Below are 25843 nucleotides of genomic sequence, written 5' to 3'. Positions count from 1 at the left end.
AGCGATGTCGACTATTGAATCATTTGAGAAGCATACAGAAATTTCAAACTATATTTAATGATATGCCTCCTATAAAAGCGAAAAAGAAATTTAAAAGTACTAAACCCCGGCTTTGGTCTTAATTTTCGATAGCGAATATTATTAAAACACTGCCCATCTTTTTAAAATTACTAAACATTTAATAATATCAAGTTTCCTTTTGTATTTGTGAACTTTGGTTCTCGCTATCGCCACATGTGGCAAAACCGTGCTTGTTATACGTTTTCGTTCCTTGAATTCCTTCGTAATCACGAAATTACTGCCACCAAGTGCCGTATATCGAGAGCTAAGATGTGACACATTAAAATAACTTGAGCAGGTAGTTCTATTGTGTAATCTTATTTCCGATGATTTTTCTCCCCTCTGCACTACATCAGAGTCTCTTGCGGTTGGCCGTTTCTCCAGCTGTGACCGGTTACTTTATTTTAAATATTTTTGTTCCCCTTCCTTGTACCGCCACACGGCGCAGCTCCCCCCTTCCACACATCGACCAATCCTCACACAGCAGCTGCGCACAATAAATAAATGTTTCTCCTTTGACACTACCCAGCTTCCAGTTCCTATTTGTTATCGAGCGCGCGGCAGAGAAAAAATAAATAGATACTGGGGACACACGGAAAGGGACGGAGAGACCTGGAAGAGAAGGAACCCAAATGGAATCCTTTTTCTCATCATTTTCCTCCCGAGCCTGTCTTTTTTTTCTTCTTTCTTTCCAAATCACTGGGCCCAGATACACCCTCTCTCATTTTTTTTCTCAACATCCGAAACTTCGCGATTTCTCTGTGTTGGATTTCTCCTTTGACTTCACGGCGTTGCTTCTTGCACCTTCCTCTTCCAACCCCCTTTTTACCTCTGGACAATTTTAGTGACTTTACTTGGATTTCTTCATTTATTCTCAGATTCGCGCCATGTATTGGTTCCCGTCTCCAATGACTGACTGGTATTGGTTGGTCGTTGTGTTTTTCTGAATTGTTTTTTCCATGTTTACGAGGAACATGTTCGCAGTAGGCCGTTTCTCAACTATTGGAATCTCTGTTGTTCTGGAGTCGTAAATTGATTTGGTGGATTTTTTTGTTCGTGCTTTTGAGCACTGTGCTTAGAGAAGAACACTTCTGGAAAGACGAGTCGTGGGGAACTCAGTTACGAATTCTTTGTGCAAAGGAAACCGTCCCAGCCTTGAATGATTTTTGAGAAATCAGTATGTCTTATAACTTTTCATTTTCATTTCACTGTGTACTTTGAACGTGTCTGTCAGCAGGTAAATGTTGCCGGAGATACACACGATACACACTGCCCAACGCGCCAAAGGGTGAAAGCAGATTTGCTATTTTAGGATAATTTCACTGCGTGTAGTAACTTTTGAATGCTCTCCACGACTTTTTTTTCCTTTGACGACTTAATTTATGTGTCTAATATTTTTTTTACATCTGTCGAAGTTATCGTGCTAAGCGCCTTGTTTTACAATTAATATCATAAATAACTGTACAGTTAATAACTTTACTAATGAAAACATTAAATAAAAAGTTCTCACATAAAATCTAATAAACAAGAAATATATTATAAATATTATAATTATTTCTGGAAATATTTATAACTGAAAATAATTTTAAAAATAGTAAACTTAACTAATGGTGAATTATTTAACAACTTTTTAATTTAATTTTTTTTTAAAGACGTCAAATATCTCTACCCGTTCACATAAATGTGAACAATGTTGGTGGAATTTGTTGAACGTATCTGTAAAATAATAATCCCAAATTGAATACAATTCTCAAAGTGATCAGTAACATTTGTGAGGATTTTAAACGACATTCTACGATGCCCGGGGCGACTTTCAAACTGGCCTTGCTGCCTGGCTGGGCTGGCTGGGCGCCAGCTGCTGACAGCCAGCTGCTGGCGCGCGGGTGGCCCGACTGCCAGGCGCGCTCCCGGCAAACTGCCGCGCCTGGTTTCCAGTCACCGCACAGTGCGCCCCCTGCGGCCAGCGGTCGAACCATGTGGCGGACAGTCGTCAGGATTGTTCCCTGCGCACTGGCAGTCCTCACCCCACAACTCAAAAACAAAGGATCTACTCCCGGCCGCATCTGCCGTTTGAAATCTGCTCAGTTTTAAGGTAGATCAGACAAGTAACACACATTGCAGAATTTTTTTATTTCTCAGCACTGGGCGGTTATAATTCTTAAAAGTAGTACTCTAATAAATTTAGACAGAACAATCGTTTCGATAATGAATTTTTAAGATGTCATAAATGCGTTAAAAAAAACCTTTTTGAGATTTATAATTTTCACCAAACTTACGGTCATCCATCCACTCCCATAATTCTGAGAATAGTCTTCCTTTGTCCAAACAATAATTTAAACTGCAAAATATTGTTGCCCCCCAGTAACTCCTACCAAACAATGGCCTACGAATGAAATTTTTAAGTTCATAATAATAAAGACAGAAAGTTCATGTATAAATAAATTTCATTAGTTCTCTGAAAAAGTTAATATCAGTACCACAATGAAAAGTCGCGTTGTTATTTAAGATACACTTGAAAAATTAATTTAGTCACCTCGTGTTTTATATAATGCGGTTTTACGGTCAAGAAATGCTAGGGTTATCTATCGTGTTCGTGCACTGTTAGTTGTGGAAAATGGGCTTTTATTACTTGCAAAACTATATTACTATAAATCAAAACAATATTAATTTCAGGTTTAGTAAAAATTTATTCTTAAATAAACATTTATATCAACAATAAAACTATTAGATGTGCTCATATAGCTCTAACATCGCATGCATTTTGTATCCCAATTATATTTTAACTTCGAAATAAGAGATTTTAAAAATATACGAGAGATGTCTGTTAACTAAAAGTATTCAAGAATACTCTGAGGGCGGATGAGTGGTTCTGTTGCTGTATTTAGTTTTTTAACTTGGTTTTTCAGAATAGTTAAAATGGCTAAAACGCGAGTTATCAACATTATTCTCAGGAATGAAACATCAGGTACAGATTTTTGAACGCACTCAAAATATTTGCATTTCACTATTATCTTCATTTCTCTGCCACATAACGTCATGATTAAAGCTCAAATCTCATAGTTGTCCCATGCACGACGAGAAGACCGCGCTAGAAGCACCAACGAGCGTCGCACTTATCATCCCGCCTCACCAACACAGACACACCCCTGTGTACAGGAGAGCCACTTATAGGTATGTGGCTGTTAAGGTCTCTCAAAATGGAGTCTTCTGAATAAAACCGGGGAGATTCGTCCACTGTTGCGCCGCCCCGCCGCAAGAAATCGCTTCGGAACCGGAGCCAAGGAGCTGTGTCGGGTTCCCTGCGCCTGGCGTGTGGTCGAGCGGAGGTCGGATGAAGCAAGTTGCGTGGAAAGATGTTCCAGGGGTCGCTCCGTGGAGGGGAGTCATGTAACACAAAGGGGGCGGCCGAAATGGAAGGAAATCATATTTTGGGGTTTGGGAAGAGGTGGTGGGGAGTCCGCTCGCACATCAGAGGTCGGCGTTCCGCGCGGAGATTGGCGGTTGGAGGGGAGGTGCTGCAGAAACTCTCAACTCTCAGTCTCCGGCGAGTAAACTCGTGTCCACGCACGTGGCCGTGTTCTCACCGGCAACAATGGCGACCGCCAGAAATGCATCAGCCTCCCTCCCCCCAACCCCTCGTCATCACAGCTCCCCTTCGCCACGCCAACCCTCGCCTCCACACGACCCCAGGAACTTTTAAAAGAACTCGCTCTCTCCCGCCCCCACCGGTCCATTCAGCCCCCTCTTCTCTCGGACAAATGAATAGCGGTTATTGAATGCCGCCGTGACTGCCCCCGAGGAGGCGGACCAGGGGTAAGAGGGAGGGGAAAAATCAAAATAGAATATTAGGAGGGTGCACATTAATCCCGAATCATTATGCTTTTGTTCGACGCAGAAAGAAAGCATAATGGAGAAAGAATGGGCGAGAATTCGAGACTTTGAAAGGGGGAGGGAATTTTGGAAGGAGGGAGTTTTAGAAGGAGGGAGCCGAAACCAAGATTTATTCTCCAAATGGTTTTTCTTCGGAAGGGGGGGAGGGGGGTGATAGTGGCGACCGTGAGGTGAATTCACTTACTCGGTGTTTACCGACTTCCTGTCCCGGCTGTACATTCTGTCTCGTTTCCGAGCTATTTAACTGGCTTGAAAATAATGGCCGTCTGTTTACCCTGCCATTGATTGCTTCTAGCTATTCCCTTGTTGATATTGGTTCGGTTGGACTTTTTTTTTGTTCCGGGAAACAATGGTTTCCTGCCGGACTGGAGCGCTGGCGGAAATATGTGTGGTGATATCTTAACCTCTTGTAACAAATGGTCTCTTTGGGTTTACCGTAAATAGCCTCAGGCCGTGTCTGAGTTCCAAGTACACAGTCATGTGCTCGCGACCGCGCATACTTTACTTGCCCTCGTGTTGACCTGCGACAGATAGGACGTGTTTAATATTGAAACGTTCTTATAAAAAACAAACCCATATCAAAAACTTGATATTCCAGAAAACAAAGCTCAACATTATTGCTATTGGATTCATATTTTGTAAACATCAGCTTTTGTTTCTACAAACAGCATTAGCCAGCGAAACAGGTTGTTGACTTAAATGTTTTCTAATTGATAAAATTAATTTTTTTAGCTGAAATTATTATTTTTTTTTTAAATTTTACCGACTTATTATTTAGGGAAAACCACTTTAATGTTACACTTATGTTTTGTAAGTTACTATCAGGATACAAATTCATGTATTTAATTAAACTATCTTATATTTATGTTAAAATATTTTTTTAATTATTTTTTTTAAATTTCTATAAAATAAAATGTGAAAACAATTTTTACGAGTCTTTAAAGTATACGCTAAATATATCATTAAAAATAACTTACATACGCTCAAAATGTCGCCGTTTCTGTTACTGGAAGAATGCGAGAAGTACCCTTGACTTGCTCTTAACTTACAGTCTGGATACTCCTCATAGAGGCACTTCCAGCAAAAGGAGATCGTAGGAAGCCCATATATTTAAGGGGAGTTCGGAAGATGTCTTAATGATGAAACATTAATATGTTTTAGTAACCGGTTAATGTACATGAAAATGAATAACCACAAACAAGTTTCTTTCTCCAGTTTCTCACTTGTTTCAGTTTTGCAACTCAAACTGTTTTCCTGCTGAAAGCATTTGCTTTCAGACATACATTGATACAAAATATTGATATTGGGCGTGCCTTTTTTCACATATAGATGAAAGATACGCATTTTAAATTTTGCAAAAAATAACGGAATTAAAAAAAAATAATTCACCGTTATTTGTCTACTGAAACATTTATCGCCTCGTTTACGATAAACTTCGAACTATATTTGCCTTTAATTGTTAGTCATAGTACTGGGAGAACTACGAACCATTTCTTACAGGTCATTGCATTGTGAAAGATTTGAAAGATTGATGTCAGAGCTCGAATGATAGGAAATACACATAGCCATGCATTTTTCTCGAAAAGAAACTGTGGCCAGCTGTGTGTTAAAAACTTTGTAGCATTGTCTGTGTTTCTTTGTTGTCTGGGTTGGTAGGTATTTGTCAGCGGAAGCAATCGCGTCCTGAATGGCCCGGCCAAATAGGAAAATGGCTGCTCTTGCAATCGCATGCCAATTGCAAGGAAATAATAACGTGTATAACATTTTTCAATATAATGAGCTATCGGAATATTTCGGAGGAAATACATGCCTATATAAATGCTCAACAATAAAAAACAATCGTAAAATTTAAATTATATATATATAAAAAAGATTGGGTCACTATCGATATCTTCATTGAAGAAAAAAAAAACTAACAGAATATCTGATTAGCTATTTCGGAGAGTAACTATACTCTGATTGGAGGACAGCGACTCTAAGAATACAGCCGCATAGCCGATGATGGTGAATAACTTCGGTCCACATTACTTTCACCCAGTGGCCGCTAGGAGCGCTTAGGTTGTGGTGCCAAAATCCAATTTTCCCATATTTACTGTTCACACAAAATTACATATTTAAAATCAAGAAGGAAAGTGTGAAAAAAAGGATTGTTTCTTGTAATCTCACAGCCTCAGTTCCTTTGCGTTCTTGTCTGTAAGCGCAGCATTTTGGGAATTCGGTCGTGTCTCCCTGCTTCGCTTCCTTATTACCCAAAGGAACCTCCGAAAAGCCTACCACAAATCCCTTTTCCGTGCCGCCGTTATTCCTCCCCTTCGGCCTCACGACAGCCGCCGCTCCTCAGTTGTTCGTCTCCGACATCCCCTCCTCCCCCCAACCGCTACCACTGATTATACAGCTCCGCAACTTGTTTTGCATCTTTAACTTTTAAATTAGCGCCGCGCTCTCCCCTCCCCGCACCCCCGCCAAACCCACCGCCAGCCCGCGGAAGTTTTATTCTTTTTATATTGTTTGTAATGCTCCGGCGCCATTGTCGCGGTGGCCCTGTGGAGGGGTGGAGGGGGTTGTTTCGCTAGATCCGTCGTTGCAAATTGCACGTATACATATATCTCCTCGCCCGACGCTTGTCTTAATATAAGGAGACGGGAGGCCTGCTTCTCTCTCCCGTGGCCCGCCCCCGCAGGAGTCGGTTGCTCTTCTCCGGATTATGCAAATACAGTTCTATCACAGACGAAGCGCGCGCTCTCTCTCTCTCCCACTCTCTCTCTCTCCACGGAAAAGAGCGAACCTACTGGCGCGGCTGGTGTACCAGGCTGACACTCCCCCTCCCTTCTCGGCCTAGGTAGGGTTCGTACACGACGTTTTCGAGGTTCTCGCAACAGCTGCTCGTAATGATGGTGTTCCCGCATGTAGATGTTTGCGGCCATAAAAAGTCCCCCCCAACGCCACGCTCCGCGACCGCCTAACCAGAGGGTCCTACCCGCCGCGATCACGAAGTGGTCGGCCGTGGTTGAAAAATAAGAGGAAGTTCAGGAAAAATGGAAAAGGAGGGGGGGGGGGGATGGTGGAAGGACTCGCCCCGGAGCGGAAGGGCGACGCGACGGAAGAGTTTTCGCCGGGAGAAATTACACGCTTCGTTTCTCGCGCGCGCGGTCCCTGCATGTTCCGACGCGCTCAGTTCCTGCGCCTGACTACGTTGCTTCTTTCTTTCTCTCTTCTCCCCCTTCTTCGTCCCACCCCACTCGACACCTCCCCCACCTCCTGGAGAACTGACACCAAACTCGATTTTTAACTTGCCGCGGAATGGGCATGTCGTCGACACGATTCGTTTGCTTATGACTGGAGGAGTCTGGATTAGAACCGACCAACTTCGGTTGTAGGTTCATCCCGAAAAAATAATTTGGAAACATCTATACTACTTATGCGTCTAACCAAAATCCGGTTTAAGTCTTTGAAGTTAGATGCGAATATAATTTTACATGTATATAATAAGGAAATTAATTAAGATGGAACACTGGGCGTCTTGATTATATTTAATTTCAAGTATCTTGACAACCACCACGTATTTAGTAGCTGTAGACATTTTTCCATTGAAATGATTAACACAAAATTAGACACACACAAAATGCCACAAAATATTACACAAAAATATATGTTGAAAATAAAGGTGTTTTTCCCATTTATTTCAGTAAAATAATTTTTCACTGCCACAAAATACGCGGTGGTTGTAGTACGTCATTCAGGTAAACACAATTAAGACACTCAGTGCTCACTATTATTTGCAATTAAAATATTGTTCGGTCACATTTTCAAATTCATGCCAGACTAGGGATGCACTTTAGACCATAAGTGCTTTAGAGTTTTTCAACTTATTTTGTCGTGATTAACCTGCAGTCAAAGTTTATCGGTCGAAATCGGAATCACCATTTATTTGGATACCAGACAAATTCTCTTTATTACCTTTGGACCAGGATGGACTTCACGAACTTGTACACAAGTAGGTAGGTGTCTACACATTTTACCTTCCAGACGAGTTGTAGGTGACAGGATCATTTTGATTTTTGTAATGTTGCTAGTTGTTTCTTGACCTTGGAAGCGTGCTAAAACTACTTATGGTTCAATGTGAACGCAATTCAAATGCCTAATTTTATGTTTTCCAGCGTCTCCTCAAATATTAACGCGAATTTGTTAAAGGATGAGCTGAAATTTCAGTTTTTTTTTTTGTGGTTATTATATAAGATAATAGGTATACACTAAAAGAATGTAGTCTTTCAAACGTACGTACGCTCCTTCTTAAATTTCGCAGAGAGTATAATTCTGTGTGCGTGAACTGTGGTAAGGTGTTTGATCACTAAACATCTAATGCGCTGTATTTTTAATTTTTTAACTATTTAACTATTTTTTAAACCGTTGTTTTGTAAACAAATTATATATAAGCTGTTTTTTAAAGGTATGAAGTGTGTTGTTATTTGCTTTAAATATAAAATATTTGTAGTATATATGAGAAAATGTAATACGTTATTAAACAAACTATATGAGTCATTTATCAACAAATATTAAAATATATAGTTTTTATAAAATATTTTTCTGCTTAAAAAAATAATACCGTTTTACGTGAGGGTAAATGTGTTTTTAGTTAACGTCAAGTTTAAACGCTCTGTATTAATTTATATTTTAAGTGCTTCGAGGGGTACATTTGAATAGTGGAAAATTCTGGAAAAAAATTAATAAGATCCTTATTATTTAGTGGCTGTATCGCTTTCATTAACCAGCGAGAACTACTGATATTGCAATGAATAAATTTATTGTCATTGAATTTCACAACACTATCCGTTGAAGCCCAGCGAAATCCATTTTTTCCCCGTCAATCAGCAGAAGCTTTTTAAATAAATTGCATTGAAAAATATTACGCTGATTGCAATAATTTATTAGTATTTAAATATAAATTATTTTTGGTTTTTGTTTTGCTAATGTAAGATTGTTGGGATATTTATACGAATTTATAAGCAGTAAAAAAAGTATGGAAGAAGTTTACATGATCTCTGATCCGCTATCAAAAATATTCATACCTGTGATAAAAACCTTCCAACGATAGATTTAATCTACCCATAAGTCCTAATAGATTTGATAGCGAATGCATCACACGCACGCAGCGGGTTTTGCAGGTTTATAAGTACCAAGTCGTAAAACAAAAATAGTTTGGAGTGCTCATGATGAAGCTTAGTGGTCCCAACTCCACAAGCCCTTGGTCAAAAACGGGTGACGCATTACCTTACCTTTACATTTTCCTTTATCAGCCATCGAGTTTATTTTATCTTTGAGTATGTTTAAAGGTAAAAATATTAAATATATAATGGGAGCAACATCCATATTAATGTGCAAGGGAGAATATTTTCTATGATCACTTCTAAGAGCCAGCGCCACACCACACTCGACGAAAAATATGTATTTTTGTTGTTGATTAAGCTAGAAAAATGTTGCGTCTGTTGCGGTGTTAGGTTATTTAGTTTATTTTATTTGTTTGATCATTTCTCGTATTTTAGGGCTTTTCCTGTAAATTAAAAACGATAGATCTCTTGAATTTTGTGTTTATTTCCACACTTTCCAAACATAGTTATAGGATGTTTGCTACACAAAAATATTGAATAGCGGTAAAAATCCATTAACTTTGTCATAATAATTATGATCACTGTTTTGACAATTAACAGTATAAAAATAATTTTAGTAAATATCTGGTTAAAAAAGGTTGTGACCAAAAAAATTGTAATATGCAGTAGCTTTAGAATTGTGTACAGAATAATATAACGTAAAAAATATAATTGACAATAAAATGACATAACAAACATGGCTAGTGATACACACAAAGAAATTATAGTGAAACCACTGTTCTTTTCAACAAAAAATTAATCTCAAATAAACAAGAGGAATATTCGTAATTTATAATAACTGTATCTTCGTACAAACTACGCGGGATTTCCACTTCATAAATCTGTTCTACGTTATTAACTGGGTAAATACAAACGGAGAAGAAATGGTGTTTTTTCAGGAGTCTTAAATTTTGAAGTTTTTGCTAATATGTAGATATTATTACAATGGATTCATGTTTAATGTATAAAAACTTAGAAACTGTAAATTCACAAAGATAACTTTATATTTACGAAGAACCCAGGAAATTCGTATCCAGCATTCTTCGTAAATTGAAGAAGAAAGTTATTAAGAGTGTATTGGATGTTTCGCTGGATCCACGTGTGGGCTGCTCCCGGCCAAGGGGTGCCAACCCTCTGCTAATTACGGCGCCCTAAGTCGGCCGTCTCCGCCCCAACTCGAAGCCGGACTCGCGCCGCAACTCGCTCCCTGTGCGCTACAAAGTGCGTACTGATGCGTGTCTCGGCGGCAACCAGCGCGCGCAGTGGAGGGGCGCCGCACGTAATTAGCTGCCAACTTCACCCCTTTGCCCGGGCAGGGCGAGGGGTGGGGTTTGGCATGCCGCACGAGACGTTGTGGTGGTGTTGCGACAGTCCTATCTCCCGCCCTCCACTCTGCTTCGCTAAGGGCTGTATTCCAAGACGTTCGGGTAAGTTAGCGTCGTAACCTAACTCTCGAGCCGTATTCCAGAACGTGTCAAAAACTGTATCCCAGTGAGGAAACAGATCGGCAACAGTTTTAATAAACTGTGCCCCGTGCGAGGCTAGAAACTGGTTCCAACGCATTCTAGCGGATGTTTGTCATCTATAAATACAATTATTAGGTACTGAAAAAATCATAGGATAGCGGCACCATCACACAAAAATGGAACGGCATTTATAATTTTCTCAAGAACTTACCTTTAGTTTCGATTATTTATCTTTATAACCATTAACGTGTACGAAAATTTTTCCAGGATAGTTTCGCAAACATATAGTTTCATTTGGCACACCAGCTCGCTTGGTACGTCCCCCAATGTCCACGAAAGTGACTGTATTAAGAGTTAATGGCGCCAGCCGCAGGTTCGCCATCTGGACGAAATCACCGAAAACGTGAGCTTTGCGCATGCACGGAACTTTAGGCAATAGTTCGGTCACGGATAGGACACCCAGGGGCGTAGGAACCGGGGGGGACAGGGGGGACGTGTCCCCCTGAACTTTTTTGGTGGAGGAGACTGTCCACCCCCCCCCCCAACTTTTTAGACCGTGATATTTTTATTTTATAATATTATTATGCCCAACTTTATTTGTAATTTCTTCACTCTCAAATTTTATCTTAAGGAAACAATAATAATTTTAACATCGATGTATGCAATGGTTAGATACAAAAACTGCTTAAAAAGCGCTATTTTGCACTTTTAAAATCAAAATTTTCCTGTGGAGGACACCCGGACCACCCGTCTTAGTAAGAGGGGAATGGGTTTACATGACATAAAAATCTGTATTTGTCCCCCCCAACTTTATGAACACAGCTACGCCAATGAGGACACCAAAAACCGTTTCCTAAAGAGACTGGCCGTGCGCCCTATCTAAGGGTTTGGGAGAGGTTTTGTGCACTTGGAATACGTTTTGGGGACAGGTGTAGCATATTCAACACCTAAACCCTTGTTTTTGTGTCTTGGAATACCGGCTTAGTGGCTTACTTGCATGTCATACTCGCTGTCTTTCATTTACTATCGACGGTCGCCTAGCTGAGTCGTTAAACGGAGAGCAGAGCCGCTCAAGATTTGTTAAAAGTGTTTGAATACGTATAGCATTTTAGTCATTGCACGTGTCTACCATACAAGTTACGTTCTATAGTTTCGTTTATAATGTGTAACTTTTGTACAGTGATAGAGGCTAATACGGGTGTTTTCAAGTACGTAGTTAGGTACGAAAACCTTTACAAACTGTAATGTAAATGACATAGGGAAAATTCGAGGAGCCTTTACCTTTAATATTCCACCATAAAATTATAGGGTAACTTTTTAAAGTTTTATTGTGGCACGTTACCGATCCGAAGACTGCACACCAGTTTCATTTTCCTTCATTAGCTACGTTAGGTCATGATTAAGTACATTAGTAAGTCATTAGGTACATTAGGTAGTCATTAGGTACATTAATTAGTCATTAGGCACATAAGGTTGTCATTAGGTAGGGCATTTCCTTTAAATTCCTCGCGATAGCTCTCTTGCATATTGTGTTTTGTCCCAAATTTTCACAACATATTATTTAATAGAGCAAATAGTCACGCAATGTTCCGTAATTATCATAAAATATTAAGCTATTACCACTCAAAAACAACGTTTAGTAGATATCTGGTGAGAAAAATGGTCACCCTCAGTCAGACGCCCGAGCATTCCACGTTCGTGCATCTCAGATGATATCTTTGATTTTATTAATTTTTGCTGTCGTAAAAGTAAAAGTTTGGTTTGGTTATGTCAATACCATAAAAAAAATTCTCGCAAAAATTAGTACTTTTTTTTTTCGAAAAAAAAAAAAGTATTCATCACTTATAGGTGATATTAACTACAATGAAAGGAATGTTATGTTCGATCAGTTAATTTAATATTCATATAACATCGATGTTAAAGTATTAAAATTCTCTGAAAGAATTCCTTATAAATGTTTTATTTTTTGCATCGGGAAGTTATGACTTCTCACGTCTTGATGATCGTAGCTAAAATTTAAGTGTGGTTAGGTTAGATCATTTACATTTTAAATACTCTCTAAAATCGCGAAAAATGTATAAATTCTCGAAAACGGGTGTGTATTTAAGTATATTATTATTCCGATGGTGAAGTTGCACGTGGGAGAGGCGAACTTTGGATGTTTTGGGGGTTGATGGGGGGTCGGCGTGTCCAAGGCTCCCCCTATTCCGCACCCCCATTCAGTAATCTTACGACGGCTGCTCCGGAGGATTCATGAAAACCCTCTGTTCGCCACCTCCCCTCCCCTTCCCAAAGGCTCTTAAGAGTGAGCCGCACGGACGGCCGTGGCTCTAATGACGGCCGGATCAGCCCTAATCGGCCGCCGCCGCCGGACCGTAATTATTGAGCAGCGGTGCCGCCTCGCGCCCGCTGTCATTCGCAATTAACTTCTCCTTCGACCCCCTCAACCCCTCCCCCGCGTAATTACCCCTCCCTCCCCTACCCCCCACCCTTAACACCGTCACCGGGCAGGAGCTAGAATTAATTTCGTGGCGTGTTCTTTGCGCATATTAAACTGCAAGGAAAAACTCGTTAAATATTGATACTGGACGCACATGGCTGTGCGGATTATTTGCGCTTCATCTGTCATTATAAAGGAATTAGACGATCTTTTTTTTCAATTGCCAGCTCTGTGGCTTCCGTTTTACCCCGCAACATTCAGCGAGCAGAACATTAAAAAAGCAATATAGATGACTCCACCGTTCAGTGATTACAATATTTGTTTCCTTTTTTTTCCAGGCGTCCGATGACTGCAACGGTTCCTGAAGAGAGGCTGCCAAGTTGCTGCTTATTCTGCATTCGTAAGTATATTATTTTTGAATAAACTCAAGCCATTAGTTTTTGAAGGATAATTGTGAATGTAATGTGCATTTATTTGCTTTATTCTCTACGTACGTGTCAGAACGTAACTTGACTGTATGTATGTGAAATTTAAACTGTGCTTATCCGTCTGAGAAACTTTACCCAACATGTGTGCAATCACATTATTACTTCAATAAAAATTTTATGTATGAAATAATTAAAAAATATTAAAAATAATATTTTTAGCATGAGATGTATTTTATCAGATGATCATATCAAAGAGACATGATCATACCTATATCGCATCATCTTTACGAAATCATACCTTCTCTGTAGGACTGAATTTTATCTTTCCACTACGGGTCATCTTCTGTTTACAGAATAATTAAATAAAGTAAAAGGCATTCCTGGGCTTTTGACTTATATATAAATACGCGAGAGTTGAGAGTGTGTCGTGTCACCAAAGAAAAATTACAAAATTGAAGTATTATTATATATGAAGAAACACACAAAAACACACGCATTCATACACATATACACACATTCAAATAACTTTGTTCTTGTCACGTTTCAAATGTTTCTGTTCGACAGGTTGACAAATATTAGTACTTAAAAATATAATAGGCATACAATGGTAGCTTTTATAATAATAGAAATTGCTTGAGGCCCTGCATTACAGGATGGTCAGGAATTTATAAAAGGAAATATGATCGATGCAAAGTGGATTACCAAATCATGAAACCAGCAGTTACACTTACTAGTAAAAAACGACCAGAACTAAATCAGAGGGCTGCCAAGGCTTTCGGTCTTAACTTCAAATTCTTTATCTGCTTATTATTGGGGAAAAAACTGACGTTTAACAATCCCAGGAACATGAGAATGTGAACATAAACGTTTGTGAATCTGGCACAGTCCTATATCATGAGGCGGCACAGCTAAATGAAGAAGTACCACATCCTGATGTGGCATCACAACATGAAACGTACCACGTTCTTATAAGCCACATAACAACCAGACAGCAGAGCTACGGGAATGCCAACCCTTCAGAGTAGATGTTTGAATTCAACGTTTGGAAATTTGCTTAACATTTCGTAAGGTAGGTACCTAATTATTAGAAATTAAAACAAATCATTTTAAAGCTTCCATTAAAAAAGTAAATATTAACTAGCAAAATTATATTTTTTACTTTATTTTGGTTAAAATTAAATATATTAATTTGTATATCATTAATAAATCATCATCCTAAATTGCGAGGTATTTTAAGAAAACCGAAATATGCATATATTATTTTATTCCACTTAAGGAAATTTAAAAAAAAATGTCTATAACATCCCAAAGGATTATTAAATATATGTGAGTAGTTTTATGTTAAAAAAAATTAAGAAAAAAATCTTAAAGCTCCGGTCACCGCTGTGTATTGTTCATACTGAGTTGCCATCTGTCGGACTGTCGTGACAAGAACGCTAGATTTTCACACAAAAACCATTGAATCTGTCCGGTTTTAGTCTCTAGTGTAATTGGTTCAAGCAAGCACGGCTCCAATAGAGAGAGATAGAGAGAAAATGGGGGGGGGGGGGGGGTCGGTAGGGGCCAGAGCCCATCCTGATACCAAATTTTATTTATTTATTTCTAAATGTAAATGGTTTATTTATGTTTTCGTAACAACTTTTTTTTTTCACGAGAATTTGTATGTTTTGTAACCGCAACGTTTCGTTGTACGACGGCCCCGCCAGGAAAGTCTTCCTGGGTTCGTTGCACGGCGGGGTCGAGCGTTTTGCCCTCCACTCGAAGCCTCGCCCGTCTGCGCAATGTCTCTGCGTCTCCGGCACTCGGTGGCCTTGCTTCAATGACGCGTCGCGCCGGCGTGGCGGGTCGCGGGTTCGAACCCAACATCTCTACGTGACTCGAAAACCGCACAGGCCAACAAGAACAATCGACGAAGTACAATTGAAAACTTGCAAATTGATAAACCACTATTTAATAAGTTCAAGGTGTTAACTGTTCATTAAAAAAAATAATTGAATAATATATATTTTTATTTTTATTGCCGTTTGCGGAAAATACGTACCTGAACTAGAGTTTGCTGTTCTTATTCAATAACAGATTCGACTCTTACGGGGGTTTCAGATTTCCCGTGATTACTGCAGGAACCGTAAGGCGTATTATGTGGATGATAAAGTGCGACGCTCGCTGGTGCTTCTAGCGCGGTATTGCCTCTGATCTGGCGCACAGTTTTCTCGTCTTCCATAGGACATCTATGAGGCCTGAGCGGTGACCGTAACGTTATATGGTGACGCAAATCACTCGAGTGCTTTCAAGAATCTCCACCGACAGTTTCATCAGCCATTTTCACCCTTCTAAAAATATAAAATTTATAAACGAAACACGGAGACAGAACTACTCGTCCGTCCTCACAGTGTCCATGGGTGCTCTTCGCAAACAGAGACCTCTCGCGGATATAGGGAATTTTGTTTTAAAATCGCGTCGTTGTTTTGTTTACTCGTTGAAGAGCTGTCAGCGGGCGCAAGGATGCGCGTCGTTAGCGCTGCTCGCTGCCGTTCGACGTCTCGCCGTCCCCATTGTGGCGCTCCATTGGAACAAATTGTTTCGACGCGCCGGTTAGCCCGTAACGCCGGGGCACGGCGGCTCATTGTGTCCGCGCGTTTCTGGGGGAGGGGGTGGGGCCTGGCTTTTGTAAAGGGAAGCCGTTTTAACTCGTCATCACGGCGCCGATTGTTCCCGACGAGATTGGCCGCGTCGTCTGCCCCCTCCCCCATCCCCCCCCCCACCCAGCGGGCTCCGCGAGTAGACGTCTTCCTCTGCGGGGTGACCGCCCCTCCCCCCTCTCCCGGGACCACGCAACAGACCAACTAGGGACCGCCTACCTCAACTCTCAGATCGTTTAGGAAGCGTTCGTGAATGAATCAGAATATGGACATACCTGCAGGTCCCAAAGGAAAGTGAGTTGAAAGCTATCTCCTCGTGAGATCCAGTTGACTTTCATGTGATAAAAAAAAAGTCGAATAGACAACTTTATTATTACAACCAGACATTAGCCGTAATAAATAATGAAAGAGTAAAAATATCAAAAAATTCAGACCTAAGAGCGAGTAAAAAATATAGGCCTAAATGTCGGGAAAATCGCGACAGTGTTCAAATCACATGTAATTGTTATATTAACAGGGAACTTATGTGGGGATTGTACGACGCCTTGTCAGAGACTCAGCAGCGCCGATAAAAATAGCAGTAATTAATTAAACATAAAAATTAAGAATCAGAAAGACAAAAAACAAACACAGTAATAGATCCGTAAAGGAAACTAAAGCACAAACATGAAAGACATAACAAGAAAAAGAACACAGTTATAGTTACGCACTGTCAAAATATTTACCACTAGGTTACTTAGAATATTTCGATTGGGTTTAATTCTGGTATAATTTTCATGTTGGAAATGGCGTAGTTAAAAATCAGAATAGTGTCAATTTCCGTAAGGCAAAATTGCATGCCCCGCCCTGTGTTTTTTTACCGACAGTGTTTGTCTGCGAGGAGTGTTGATTTGTGTGGCGGGGGGGGGGGGGGGGGGAGAGGTTATATTTGGGAATCTCAGATAACCACGAACTTAGAGGTACCTACGTACCTCGTGGCTTGCATATGTAGGTTCAGGTCATTGCTCGTGCGTTTTTTTAGAATCAATTAGATAGCAAGCCGTCACCTACAAATCTATTTAGTAATATACCACAGTGTATATATATTAAATTTAAAAAATAAAAGTAAATAAACGTGACTTTCAGGATGGCAGCCTGTGTAAGATACAGACGCCTTTTCAGATGAGGGTTTGCAGCAACAATATTTCCCTTGTTTAATATATGTAGTGCAGAAAAGTGTTTCCATAATCACCTTCTTTTTTGAAAGACCGAATGCATTGTTATGTTAAAATATAGCAAACGAAACAAAAAAAAATTGGTTGGCATGATTTAGCTTCGTCGAAATTCAAAAGATTGATATTAAAATAGTTAAAACATGACAAAACTAAAAAAATTTCCTTACATATTTTGTTTTATTTTAAAAACCTTGGGAGACATATTACTGTGCGTCTTTTTTGGACAGATTCACTACCAATGAAAGGTACGAGAAAAAGTTGGAACTATTCGGTCGAGAAAATTTATGTGTTGGCTCAGTATAATGTGATTTCGGAGTGTTTTTATTGGGCTAACTATTCTACTTATTTATGGTTTTAAGAAAGCATTAACTCTTAGTCACCTAACTCGTTAAGATCGTGCCATAAGGTTGTTTAACAAGCAGTGACTGTTTTCGATTCTGAGGCTAGTCGTTAAAAGTGGAAACGCCTGGTGGTAAGTTTATTTGACCACGGTTGATTAACTTCTAGTTGGTGTTCTGTCTGAGAAGGTTGTATTTCACTCTCCCGTGCACAACGTTTAAGGCTTTCTTTGGTAAAACCAATCATTGCCTGAGGAGACTTTTATAGGTGCCTGTGTTTTCTATCACTGGAACCCTAATTCAAGCAAGCCTCGAAGACAGAGTTGTCGGTTCTCGGAAGCTTGCCGTAAAAGTCTTAGCACTGCCTGTTGTAGATCTTCGTCTACCTTATCGGGAGCTTTTCTTAGTTGCCTTCCTTTAGGCGAAGTTACAGAAGAACTTAACATTGTATTTACTCTGAACGAGTTACCATGAAATAGACACCATCAGGAGTTACTGTGTTCTAAATTAACTTCTGTTATCTCCAACTTAACGTTGTTATGTCTTCATTGATATACAATACGAAGCTAGGGTAAACAGTAAAAAAATCATACAATGCTATAGGTAAACAAGCGATAAAAAATTTAATGAGAATAATCTCACTTATGATTGAAAATTAGAAAGATGTCAAAGGTATAAAAAAAGCAATATTGAATATATACACACGTAAATATAATTATAATTTATTATTGTATAGTAACACTAGTGTATGTGTGTGTTCACAAAGCTACTACATTCACTTATATAGTTATGCCAAAAATTATCAGGTGAGGCGCACTTTTTTTTTGTTTTGCTGAGGTTCTTTCGGGTGATTTTGAATCCTTCCAATAGGTAAAAAAAGTTATATAATGCATTACCTATAACTTTTATACATTCGCTAGCATCAAGGCACTATGTAATATTAAAGTCACGTACTTTTTAAACTATAAAGTTAAGTTTATAGCATGTTGAAATTAAGGAAATAATTTTCAGCAATATTTGATGTAAACATTAAAAAAAATGTTTGTCCGAATTTCACTTATAGGTTTCATTTTATATTAATTTTAACGTCCTTGACTTATGCCGGAAAGCTTATTGAGGGGGAGGGACCTTACTAATTATATTATTCTAAACACGAATCACACATGCCAGAAGTGATGATTAAGTCACTACCTCAAAGTTAGGAGTCATAAACGCTCAACCGACACTAAACCGGTACTTTTATTCAAAGGTCTACACAGAAAATTTCTGTACTTATACAATTGATTCCTTTGGAAAACAGTTGCCAAGAAATTGTTTGTAATACTACAAGAAAATTAATTATAAATTTGTACAACAGATTGCTGTGGGTATATATATATATATATATATAATATATATATATATATGTGTGTGTGTCTGTGTGTGTATAAAAAACGTTTTTCGAGATAACACCGAGTATTTCTTACCAAAATTGGCGCATAATTTGTTTTTTTGTTTTTTCATTCAAGCATATATATATTTTTTAAATCATGGAAAATATAATCGAATATTCAATAATGAGACTTTGATTTTATTTTATTATGCTTATTATGTGCGCAGTTAGTACTGGAAAGCTATTCATTCAACGCTTTACTAATAAACATAACTATTGGAGGTACTGGGACAACGCAAATCATAAATGCCCGGTTATGAATCCGAAACCAGTTTTATTGCAATCACTATTTTGTAGTGTTACAGATGTTTTCATGTAAATGTATAAATGTTCACGTATCTGTAAGTTTACATGAATATTTATATTCCATTTACAAACAAAAAAAACAATGTAATTTAAATACCTTCAAATGAACGATAATACAGCATTTTAAAGTATACTTTTAACTCCCTTTAAAACAGATCTGACATGTGACGTGACTGAGAAGTATGTGGCCAATGCTATGAGGTTATGGCGAACATAGGGTAAATACACAATGGCGTGCAAGGGAACGCAGGGAGGGAGATAATCGACAGAGCGTGGAACCCCGAGGTTTGCCAGGAAGACCGAGTACCGCGCGTGGTGGCGGGGGTAAGGAGGAAGTGAGTGGACGCCCCGTCACACTGTCGAACTCCAGCTTCCAACAAACAATTATTTTGGAGGTTCATGACGTCACCGAAAACGGTTACTAGGGAGCCACGTTTTGACCGACGATTTGGATGACTTGCGTATTCATGAAATATTTTGCTCATAGGACGAGTTCTAAAACATGTTGGACGTTGGACGGAATCAGCCAATCAGAATCGAGCCCAGTGAAAACGGAAAAGACGTCCGATTACGTCACAGCAAATCTTTTAGATGGCGTAGAACACATGAACGAATAAAGTGTTTATAAAAGTGAAATAACTATGTTAATGTTAAGATGATTGTCGAATGCAAAATAATTGTATGTGTAAAAAGCTCATGTCGTTTCTATTACTTCTAGAAATCAAAAAAAATTAATTTTAAAATGTAACGTGTATTTTTGTGTGTTAAATTAGTATATGTTTGAAAAGTTTAAAAATGAACAAAAATCTTGCATTAATTAGTTTTAAAATTATATAAAAATAGTAAATTTTGAGGTAGCTCAGACAAAAAAATATATAATTTTTGATAGTGTGTCATGATTTAAAACAGATTTTAGGTTAACTGTCCAAATTTGTTTTTTGGGGAAAATCGGAAGGTACTTTTCGTCCAATATTACTCGTTCAGCTTTATTGTCAGTTGGAGACAAATTTTAACAGCGTGACAGGGTCTTTAGACGGTGGTGTTGGGCCGCTAGGACCTTGTTTTCGGGGAAGGGGGGGGGGGGGGGCAGACACCCGCCGGGCAACAGCGCGGGGAGGAAGGAAGTGAGCTGACGGCAACTCCCAAGAGGTGATGCCCCTGCGCCTCTCCACCCCGCAGTCCGCCCTGCTGACACCGACCACATGCCGACTCTTCCTTCCCCGCTTCCCCTCCGTGTGGACACAGCCAGTGTTTACCGAGCACGTCGCCAATGGATAGACAGAGAGAGAGAGAGAGAGAGAGAGAGAGACGGCGATGCACCCCTCCTCCATCCCCCCCAGAAGCATCGCCGACAGCGGCACCTTGTTCGTCGACCTCTGATTTGCCATCGTCTTGATTCCTGACCGACGAGATTCGCGGAGTTTCCCCTCTCGCTCGCCGCCACGAAGACTTGAAGCGATCACTCTCTACTTCATGATGAAAAATAAAGCTTGTCCTTGTATGAAACATCAGTAGGGTTTCTTCTTCTTCTTCTTCTTCTTCTTTTCCAATCATGTTTTAAGGCTCCGGTGTTTCAGAAATGTACTCTTGAGTCGACCGAATTGGTACCTTGACGCATAATACATTCTGTTCGTAACACGAACGACCCGTGGTATTCAGGACGCACACTGTAAAAGGAATACGTGTGTTATTAGAAAACTCCTCAACATTATGCTATCTTATTACGTAAAACTAGTAACAAGTATTTTTGAGTAAGACTATTGGACAGGCTTCCAGGGACATGACTCGAGGCAAAGACACGCGTTCCTCTATTTGATTAACCTGCAATGTTTTTGATTTGATTTTCCTCACCTGCCCGCACAAGCGGGCGAATTTTCACCCTTCTAAACTCGGAAAGTCAGAGTCAATAATTGTCAAGCTTGGTTATTACTATTAACATTTAAATGAAACTGAAGTGAAATATTTTTCCGAAAAAAAATTTTTTTTGTTATGTTGACAATTTGAATTTAAAATTTCCATTACGTTTTAGAGGTTTTGTAAGAAAATGTTTGCTACTTTAAAAATACATTTGTTACAGACGTACATATACATATATATTGTTTTCCATTCAGAAATATATATATATATATATATATATATATAATATATATATCGTTGAAATTGCCTCACAATATATTCTGGCCAGTAGGGCCTACCCCAAGTATAAACTTGGAGGTCCCTTCGTGTCGAGTTTTTCTGAGCATACCTGTGTAAAGTGAAAACTTATCTTATCTTCATATGTAGATGTAATTTCACTAATTTTTTCGCGATAAAATTTTCATTTTCTATAAATGATTTTTTTTTTCGCTCACGTTAGTATTCAAATTATGATTTATTTTCGGTATATTTTTTAAATAGCTTGATTTAACTGTGTGTACCGACCTTGTTTTATTTTCGTTGCAACATATCATCCTTTCTCGTTTTTAAGTACACATAAGCATTATTTATCTACGTTTCAGGCTATACTGGACGTAATCTCCAAATCACGACTTGTCGTTAGTTATAATCACTTTAACTCCCTGACAAACCATAAATTATATTTATTACCGCCGGCTATTAGCTTTTCATTCTTTCCGCGCTAGGATACCGCGTTTCGGTCTTGGGTTAGGTGTCATAAACCCCTCGGTCGTTAAACTGATAGCCGAGGTGGAAAAGGTAATACAAAAATAGATTTAAAAAAAAGAGGATCCGGAATGCTTGGAGCCTGGCGTAAAGTCCTTAGTGATTATTCATGTTTACTCGTCTCCGTCCTCCTTCCCAGGCCTTTATGGCCTCCGCCTCCAGGCCGAACACGTCTGACCTCGGGCAAGGGAGTCATTAACACACTCGCAGTTCGACCGGCCTCCCCAGTGTAAACAATCCCGTGCGGAGCACTCCACCCAGGCACTTTATACATTTTGTATTATTCTTGCAATGGGGAAGATGATTTCAAATAATTTCATTTTCATGGACATAACGCAATTACTGGTTTTCACTGGTTGTCTCAGTAATCCTTATTGTACTTGCTTGAGGTTTCTTCTATGGCAATGTGTATAATACGGAAATGACGAACGTCAAATAAATTATTTTTTATCACTTTCTTTATGACAGAGAAAAAATTAAAAATATATTAGGCTAAAAATAAAAATATAACCTATTTTACTATAGATTGTAATTTTTTTTGATGCATTGGTTTTATTTGGACGTATATATGTCTTTAGTTTAAAAATTATTTGGCTCGTAACCAAACTTAGCTTTACAACAACAGTAGATTACTTTATTCTAAACCAAAGCTAACTACCATAACAAAATTTAGTTTTGGTGCAACATAATTTTGCTTTGGCTAATGTTCAATTATTAAACAGTTCTTTGTTGGGGCAAAGAAAGCGGTTTTACTGAAATCCATAGCCCATTCCTTTCACCTCTTGCTGTGGTATGAGTTCAAGCCCAATTCAACCTCACGAAGCAAGGAGATGATTTTTGTTCCTTAGCTCTTAATGAAACGTATCCAGTATATCTGGTAATTAATAAATTACATGTGTCCAATGTCAGGGTTGGTAAACCTTAAAATATTGTCGTCCTATTACAAAAAAAAAAATTAAACACTTTTATATGGTGTAAATGTTAGCAGCAAAAAATCTCTCCCCCCCCCCTTTTCCCGGATTATTTGTCATCTTAGTTTGTAATAGAAAATCCGCACTGTAAATATATATATATATATATATATATATATATATATATATATATATATACTAGCTAAACCCGGCCACGCTTTGCTGTGGCACAGTTTAATATTAATTCATTGTTTAATTTAATATTTTACTGTGCATGGCTGTGGAATGTAATAGAAGAAATAAAAATGTGTTTAGCTTAAATATTTTTATTGTAAAGGACTACATTCCTTGTTTTCCCATTTTTTGCATAAACATATAGATCAGATGGTTTACCGACTCTGGAGCACCCGACATATAACTGTCCATTAGAGAAGCATTCATTTTCTAAATTCAAACCGCACACTTGCAAAGATTGTCCTTGTGCTTTATTGATGGTCATAGCGAACGCAAGGCGTATTGGAAATTGAAGTCGTTTGAACTCGAACGCCATATCTGTCGGAATAAGTGGCATTCGTGGAAGTAATACGTCTTCACCTTTATGAAGTCCAATCAAAATTGTTGCTTCAATAAGATTATCCATTAATTTTTTAACTACTAATCGTGTACCATTACATAATTTAGGCTGACAGATATTTCGAAGCAATATAATTGGCACACCAATTTTCAAATTCAAAATATGTGGTGGTAATCCTGGAACATCGAGTGAATTGAGAAATTCCGTTGGAAAGTTCACTGCTTCATTTTGGTGCACTACTGAATCAATAGATTTGTATGTCATTGTTTCACCTTCGATTCTGTTTATAATACTATTGTTCATATCGTGTACGTCAACATTTTTAGCCGCTAGAATGGCTCTTTCGCTCAACCATGCATGATTTTTGAATTTTGTTTCGATGTTTTGGAATACCTTGTCTACTAATTCCTCTTTTGAATCTACGATGTTGCATAAATCAGATGATAAGCTGATTTTTCCTGTTTCTGGATTTGTAGGTACAGTGCCGTTACCAACTTCAATTAATTGTCTTGAAAATATGACTGCTGTTGGATCGTTCTGAAGTTTAACTCGCATATTCGTGGTTAAATGCATTTTTTTTACTGTGCTCCAAAAATTTGAATATTTTTTAATTTAAACGTATTTTTATCAATAGAGTCGAAAGAATATACTTTCAAATTAAATAAAGTTTTTTATTCTTTCTTGAAATATATATATATACATATTTGTGTAAATTATAGTCGTCAAGGCACAATGGTCGAGTAGCCTGATGTGCTTGAACTTCGACAATATGGTACAGCATCGTCGAGCGTGGTCACAACTAAGTTGGGTGACCATGATATTTAGTTATAGAAACTTTTTTTTCCGACTTTTCCGGTGGATTTTTCCAAACTTTTATTTCATATAAACACTCTTCTGTTAAGATGCAATGTTCTGTAAAAATTTCAATCCAAACCATTGTATACTTTCCGAGTTTTGCGGCCAAATACATACGGAAGCTAAATTTTTATATATATAGATATATATAATATCACAGCTCTCATCTACAGCAATCTAAAAGTGTAATTTACAAATTAAAAAGGTGGAGGAATGTGTTATTTTGTTTGATTTAAAATTATGTAAGAGTCTGGTAGTGATTCTTTGTTAATTCTGGACCACTGCGCAATCCTTGGTGGGGTAAATATGTGGTTGAATACCACTGGCCAATAGCAAGAACCACTGTAGCAATATTTCCTGTAGTGATTTAATATAACCAAGGAAAAAAAAAAATCTGAATGGACAGAAAAGTTATTGTACTCTTACAAAAATTTCCTTTGAAAGCTACTTGCCAAGAAATAGTTTGTAATACAAAAAAAAATATTATTGTAAGTTTGTACAATGCTGTGGATATATTTTCATGCATTAAATACTCTTTGAAACATAAACTGATCATCTCTTGACGCTCTTAACGAAATTGGCACATGATTTTAATTTTTGATTAATTTTTTATAGAAGCATTATTTTTTTTTCAATTTAAATGGCAATAGATTATTCAACCATTTGACATTATTTTCGTTTATTATGCCTATTTATATTCGCAGATTATACTTGAAATGTATTAAGCGAATGGTATGCAAATAACTTCAACTAATATAGGTACTGGGACAACACAGCGCATAAATTCCTGGGCAAGAATAAGAACCCAATATTACTGCGAATATTTTATTTTGTAGAGATACAATTGTTTACATAAGAATTTACAAAAATATGTAATATGACTTGTTTTTTTTCAGTTAAAATGTTTTTTTTACAGCGTGACTGCAGCGGGACTTTTTAATGCGGCGATTTTTGCTGTGCCACTTTGCTTTGTTTTGACGTGTCGCTAAAGTTGTGTTCATCTTTTCGGTTTTGATAATGACCGAACAGTGAAACAACCATGCTATATTCCAATACAATATCTTTAAAATCTAATTCAACAAAATTTTCGTTACAAAGATTTTTATATTGTGTATTGTTATTGAAGTATTTGTGCTATCAACATCACGAAATTGTCAAATTTTCTGTCGTCATAAAATAAAACATTTGCAGTTACGTGAGGTCGGACGCTCGTTTAAATGGTTTGCCCGTGGCATTATTAATTTATACGTAGTCGTAGAGACCTTAAAAATTCTCGTATTATTTGAAGAGAGGCTAGAACTGAGTTCTCATTGGAAAATAGCTAATTGTGACACGCCCCGAAAAAGAAAGCAACATTAATAATTCAAAATGATCCAACCACAAGCAATCCTACAGGTAGGAAAAATGTGGGAGCAGAAATGGACAATGGAAAATTCTGTAATCCGGCACTAATGGGGCCGCACGCATTCAGATTTTTCATGGTT

General features: G+C 38.3%; 1 protein-coding gene across 1 annotated transcript in view; it reads left to right on the top strand.

Moving 5' to 3' along the window:
- The window catches only part of LOC134527100 (discoidin domain-containing receptor 2-like), a 787573-nt gene that overhangs the window by 174734 nt on the left and 586996 nt on the right, over positions 1 to 25843 (top strand). Inside the window, exon 2 of the mRNA XM_063359452.1 lies at positions 13340 to 13401. The gene's annotated coding sequence lies outside the window, so the exon portion shown is untranslated. The remainder of the gene's footprint in view (positions 1 to 13339; positions 13402 to 25843) is intronic.

Source organism: Bacillus rossius, chromosome 1, assembly GCF_032445375.1.
Source record: "Bacillus rossius redtenbacheri isolate Brsri chromosome 1, Brsri_v3, whole genome shotgun sequence".
NCBI classification, from domain to species: domain Eukaryota; kingdom Metazoa; phylum Arthropoda; class Insecta; order Phasmatodea; family Bacillidae; genus Bacillus; species Bacillus rossius.
Note: the sequence above shows the minus strand (reverse complement) of the source record. Positions and strands in the feature narration are given on the sequence as shown.